We start from the raw sequence: 6640 nt of genomic DNA on the forward strand, positions 1-6640 counted from the left end.
TTTCTCAGGATCTCAAGACGCGAGTCAATAGCATCAACAGTAGGTCGGACTCTCCTCATGAAAACAGCACGGGCAATCTCCCGGAGGTAATCTAAGATAAACTCCACAGCAAAACCTACGCTGATAAGCTCCTGCATCGCAGCCCTCTACTGCAGGATCCTCTCGGTAGAAACAGTGTCAACGAAGTTATGCTCTATGTCATTCAACACACTCCCCAACATCTTTAGAAAATGCTCTCTAACAGATCGGCCAAGTCGAAAGCCTTGCATAAAGTCACCGCGGTTGCTATAGATCATCCCCAAATGAGCAACACAGTCCTTAGGGACTCTAAAGCCATGAAAGTCCACGTAAGGAGGCCCGAAGCCCTAGAAAGCTGCAAGATCAAGGTCATTGACTTCAGGCTGGTCAAAACGAGTAAAAAAGGCAACAGCCTCGCTCACAGGATCTGGAAGGGTAGCAGAACTGCTGCCCGCTTCAAACGAAGGTGGGGCTATAGGAAGAGGTCTTGCCAAGGGAAACACAAGGCATGAGATGAGAAACTGAGAGAGAAAACAGGAAGGAAACAAACCCAAGGAGAGCAAACGAGAATAGACAGGGAGAGAGAAAGCTTACCAGAACTGGCAACACTGGGGGCTGCAGGAAGAACTGAAGCAGGCACTGAAGGAATGTCAGAAACCGATGCTGTAAATATAGCAAAAACTGGCGCAGAAAATACAACAGGAGTGGGTACTGTGGGCACGGCAGGAGTGGCTACAGCAGGCACACTTACACTTGGTGCAATGTCTAGCCCTTCAAAAGTCTCTGCAAATAGAGGAATAGGCAAGCAAATAAAAGAAGGAAAAGAATGAAACTTAACAGAGAAAGAAGAAGAAAGTTAAGAAAGAAAGCACATACCCATTGCCTCGGGTGGAACACTACCCTCTTCCTCAGATTCAGAAGTCCTCCTCCCCAAGACAGGTTCATCCTCAGGATCCTCAAAGATCTCCTCAGACCCCTCAGAGGACAATTCAGCACGAGACCCACGTGTGGCAGAAACAGGAATAGAAGAGGGAGTAACTACCAAGGAAGAAACGCCCTGCACTGCCTGAGAGAGAGTAGTAAAAGGGTCACTAGTAGAAATGATGAGAGGTGTGGCAGGAGTAACCTCGACCTCAGCAACAGCAGGAGGGGTGGTTCCCATTTGAACAGAAGATGTCATGGCAGGAGAAGGGGTGGCCTCACTAACCTCCATAATATGAGTACCCTCATCCATGGGTACCGGTCCAGTAAGAGAGGTAGCAGCTGCAGAAGGAGCAGGTGCTGCAAATTCGACCCCCCCAAAAGTGCCCTCTATAGGAATGCCCATAGGGGCAGAAAGCTCCTCGACCGTAGGGCGATATACGGAAAGAGGCTTAGGCTCATCTTAAAGGACAAAACAAAGAAAGGGTGTAAAGACCGAATTATTTTTCTGGGCGAATGAAGTAACCGAAAAAACAAAAAAAAAAAAAAAACTGTGGCAGACTGGACACATGCAGGAGCAAGAAGAAATGTACCTCCGATTCGGGTGCCTCAAGCATACGGGGATGGGCGGCTGACGTATCCTCCTTCTGCTTAGACTGCAAAAAGCAAAAAGGATGAGAAAAGGAGTCAAGAAAGAAGTCAGGCAGATTCAGAGTAGGTCAGAAAAGGGGAAGAAGTATATATCTATACATGTACTTGGAAGACAAAGCAAGAAAAGGTGTTTAGGAACTTACTCTTCGCTGAGCAGCAGATACAGGATGGGGAGTTATCTTCCTTTTGCTGCCTCGTGTTCTGCTGGCAGGAGTAGCACTTGCAGGAGGCTGAAGAGCGGCAGACTTGGACTTGCTGACAGATTTAAGCTTGGCAGGAGTTTTCTTGGCTGGCGCAGGAATGTTGACCACTGTAACCTTCCTTTCCCAACCTGAAGGGTAATCACTTGTGTGCCAATACCATCCACTCTTCTCCTCGTCCCACTCGAAGATGGCAGATCTATTCTGTTTCCTGGCATAGGCCAACACGGACTTAGAAGGAAGGAGTAGCCGAGGATTGGGGGAGATAACCATACTGAGTCCCTTAGAAGGTATAAGAGAGAAACCGCGACTACCAGCCAACTCTGCATCAAACGAGTTCATAACAAGCTGCCAATAGAGGTGCATAGCAGCGGTGCAAAGGCCTTCCCTCGAAGAACCAGCAACTGTGACCGCACTAAAACACTCTCTCCAAAAGTCGAAAGCAGTGTGCCGCAGAAAGGGCCTTGTCGAAGTAGGAGACTCTGCGAGGAAGGAGAGGTCATCGGGGTAATGAACGAACCTGACACCCTCATCTGCCAAATAGGGCAGCCATCCAGGATTAGTGGCAGCCAAATATGTGATGCCCGTCTCATCAAAGCTATCCAGCAGGGTAGTAGTACCAACGGTATCAACAAACAGACCCATTATCGAATCAGCGCAAGTATAACCAGGACGCAACTGTCTATAAGCTCTCCAGGAAAAACCAACACCCTCATCAAAGGACTCAACGACAGAATAATCGATGGGCTTCAAACCAAACCAACGAAAAGCCAAAGGAAAATCGAGCTCAAACCTGCCACAAAAGTCAGTAATGGCCCACGGACAAGATTGGTACTTCTCTTTAGCAAATCTGACAGGCCTACACTTCGCCAAATATTGAGCACAACGCTCAAACAACAACTACTGCAGAATAGTGCTGTGTACAGAGGAAGCAACTATGTGGCAGGAACCGGCCTGACTCTTATCACTCCGCAGGATATCTAGTTGCACATATAAATGCCCCAAAAACATGGGGGCTAGCGGCAGACTCACCCCAGCAGATATTTTAATGGCCAAACGAAAATACAACGGCTTTATAGCATAATGGGGATGGGACCCAAAGACAAACTTAAAAAGCCAAAAAGCAATAAAGGCAGCACGACGAGCAATAGCAGAAAACTTGGAAGAAGAACTAACCCAATAAGACAGCTTAGCGTTTCCGGCCATCCTCTTCTTCAACTCCGCTTTAATATCTCCTTCTTCTAGGGAAAGCTCAATAGCGGCAGGATCAGCATCCCCGAGAATAGGCAAAAGAAACTGATTGGCCACGTCCTTGAGAGTGACCGTAACTTCGCCGCAAGAGAAAAAAAATGTATGAGTGGTGGAACACCATCGGCGAACTAAATGGCGAAGATTGTAGAGGTCTCGAAAGTTGGAAAGGCTTCGGGAAAGAACGACGGCCTTTAGAACACCGGCCCGCTGAAGCAAACCCATGAACTGCATATCCGATAACTCACTGTCAACCCACTCTTTCCAACCCAAGGCGTTGCCAGACCCAAACTATAAATGAATAGGCACAGGAAGGGCGACGCCTTGATGGATGACCAAATCGGAGATGGAGGAAGACACCGGAGCCTAAGAAACGTCAGGGTTTCACCGGCAAAGAACGAGCCATACATGGCCCGGCGGCGGCGGTACATAATCAACAGGAGCCTGAGGAAAGTGAGGACTAGGACGGTACCAAGGATCAATCAGAGTGGTGCACTCGCTGTTTGGGTCGCGCCGCTCTTCCTCCTCCTTGGAACGGTCCGAATCGGAGCGCACATCCTCCTCTTCTACTTCTGGTTCCACCGGAGGATCCGCGGCGACGCTTTTCCCTTTACGGCGGGAAGAAGCTGGAGTTTTCACCGGCGCCATGGTGTAAGGATTTGAACGGAGCAAGGGAGAGAGGGGTGTTCGAGAAGAAGATGATGATGAGGAAAGGAAAATATTTTGAAATAAAAGGAGTTTGTGTCTGCGTTGGGAAGGGATTCTTCTCTTAAATACCTGAGTTATTAAGGCCGGCGCGAAGAGAGGCGACGGGTTGGCCATTGAGAAAAGAACGAAATTAATGAGGCAGCAGTTATGTTTTAAAGCAACTACCATTTTGGGAAATTCGAAGAGTTGTCACTGTTCACAGCAAGAGAAAAAAATATATATCTATGCAGGAAGGAGTTTGTGGTTTCAAAAAGCCCGCGAAGGAAAAGAAAAAGTGGGAAAAGACAAAAGGGTCCTTCATTCACATATGAACCACAAGAACGCTCCATATGTTCAGAGGGCTAAATGTTGAGGGTCATTTCCGTAAAGCCAGCCCAACCCAGCGAAGCAGGCAATAAGAGTGGCAAGCATGAAATAAGACTGTTAGGCCCAAGCGGCAGAAAAGGTAGGACACAGGCCCATAACATGAATAAATGGGTCTTGAGGAAGTAAGTGGGCCCAATGGGCCCAGAAAGTAAGAAATGACACTCATGGGCAACGTATGTTATGAAAAAGCAAGAATGGGCCGCAGCAGGCCCAAGGCAATGTAAACAAAGAAAGTAGGGGATAATGGCAAGCCCATGAACCCCAATGATGAGAATGAGGAAATTGGGCCGAGGAAGCCCAATTGAGTTAGTAAATGCCCATGGGATACAAAGTTAGTAAATGGACCAAGGAAGTCCAAAAGAAGTAAATGGGCCGGATAAGCCCAAGTGAAAAGAGAAGGACGTTGGAGCCCACGAGCAAGAACACCAATGGCCATATTAAGCCACTGGGGGAAAGAAAGGAACGGCAGGCCTGAAAAGAGGCCTAGCAGGAACAAATTGTCACGGCAGGAAAGGCCAAACAATGCGGTGGGAAAAGAATTGGGTTGTAAAAGAACACAAGGCCCAGTACTCGGCAAAGCCCAGGCCTTATGGGGACAGGAAATCAGAGCAGCAAATCGCGGGAAGCCAGAAACGGACAGCAGGCGATGCAAGCAATGTCTCCAGCCCACGGCAGATGCATGAACAGCAGGCAGCCTTCAGACATAAACCACGCGCAAGGCCCAGACACTACCAGCCTGTGCCCAGCCAATACAGGGCATGGTAGGGTCATGGGTCAGAGGTAAGAGGGCATGGTTTGGAGGTGGGGAGAGGGGAAGACCTGTTTTGAGGTCTCTGCAAAAAAAAAAAAAATCATTCTCTTTATCACTCCATCTTAATTCTTGAAAAAAAAAATTCAAATTTTTTCTTAGTCCTCATCTCAGTGTTCTTCATCTTGATCTTATTCTTGTTAAGCTTTCTTGGTACTAGCGACTCATCTAGGTGAACGGTGTGTGTGATCTGCTTGCTTCAATCTTCAAGTGGCTTCTAGCATTCAATTTTTAACTCTCCCCCTTTTTTCCTTTTTAAATGCAAGAGTAAAAGTGTAAAACTAAGATTGCAATCTTATTTAAGTTTTTATCTATTCCTTTCCAATTTCTTTATCTCTTTTTTATTTTTAAATTTCTACAAACCAACTTACATACGTTTACCTTTCTCAAAAAAAAAAAAAAAGTGTATGCACTTGAATTTGAAACCCAACTACTTGCCCTTGTAAGCATACATTTTTTTTTTTTTTTGAGAAAGAAGCTGACTCATTTTATTTGAACTTGAAACTATTACATCCAAATCTAAAATCGAACTAATATGCAATGGGACATCTTCCATCCATACTTGTGAATCTAGTATGTGTAATGCATTTTTCACCAGACTATAAGCTACGCTATTGCCGTTTCTCTTAACATGAGAATACACCAATCGTTCAAAACTCCTAGCAACCCGTTTCACATCGTCTACAGCAGACCTATTGGAGAAAGGCTATCCTCTGCTGACTTCAATGCTTTGATCAGACAAAGAGAGTCACCTTCAAGAATCACATTTCGAAAGCCCATTCACATGCAAGAGAGGCTGCCTTCAAAGTAGCCAGCGCCTTAACCTCATCAGGTTTGTATGCTGTGGGGGCCTTTTTTGCTATGTTGGCCGGGCTGTCCCTTTGTGAATGTAGGCCCAAGTGTTCTGGGTTGCAGGAGTCGAGACCGGCCAACTGGAACTCAACTTAGGCCGGTTTGTGCGCGAACTATGCCTCGTCTGCCAGGAAAGTGCTTACCGCAGACTGAGCTGTTCCAGAGAAAAGCTAGTGGCAGGCAGATATAATTGATAAAACNTTTTTGGGGGGAGGGGCAGCTTTTGTTCATAGAGATAAATAGTCTTGCTTTTGGCAAATTTCAAGTGGTAAAAGTTAGATTTAATGAATTTGTCTCCAGTATTAATTTAGATTTTACCAAATTTCAAGAAATGAGTTAATGAATTTGTCTACTATTAATTTAGATTTTAATTTTGTTAGGTATGTTTGTCTAATTTTAATTTTGTCTCTTCACCTTCATCTTCAAGAAAAGGGCCTTATTATTATTATTATTATTATTATTTGGGTAAAGGCCTAAAGAAGCCTTAATTAAAATGTACACATACATATATTATATTATAGTATTAGCTAAAAAATCGGGCCTTCAATTATTTGGGGCCCTTAGACCATTACCACTGCCTATATGCTCTAGTCGGCCCTACTTGGATGTCATGAATACAATAGAAAGTGTCAACTATTTGAACTATTCTTAATGACCTTTCTAAATTTTAATTACTTTATTAAAAAAAAATTACATAATTAACTATTATTGATAGAGTATAATATGAATGAATTTTATTCAACAGAGAAGCTAATGCAGAGCATCATGTATGCCTACAAGGGCAACTAATTGGGTTTCAAATTCAAGTGCAGTCTTTCAAAAAAAAAAAATTTTTTCTTTTTTTTTGAGAAAGGTAAACGTATGTAAG

Source organism: Quercus suber, unplaced genomic scaffold, assembly GCF_002906115.3.
Source record: "Quercus suber isolate HL8 unplaced genomic scaffold, Cork oak 2.0 scaffold_420, whole genome shotgun sequence".
Lineage (NCBI taxonomy): Eukaryota > Viridiplantae > Streptophyta > Magnoliopsida > Fagales > Fagaceae > Quercus > Quercus suber.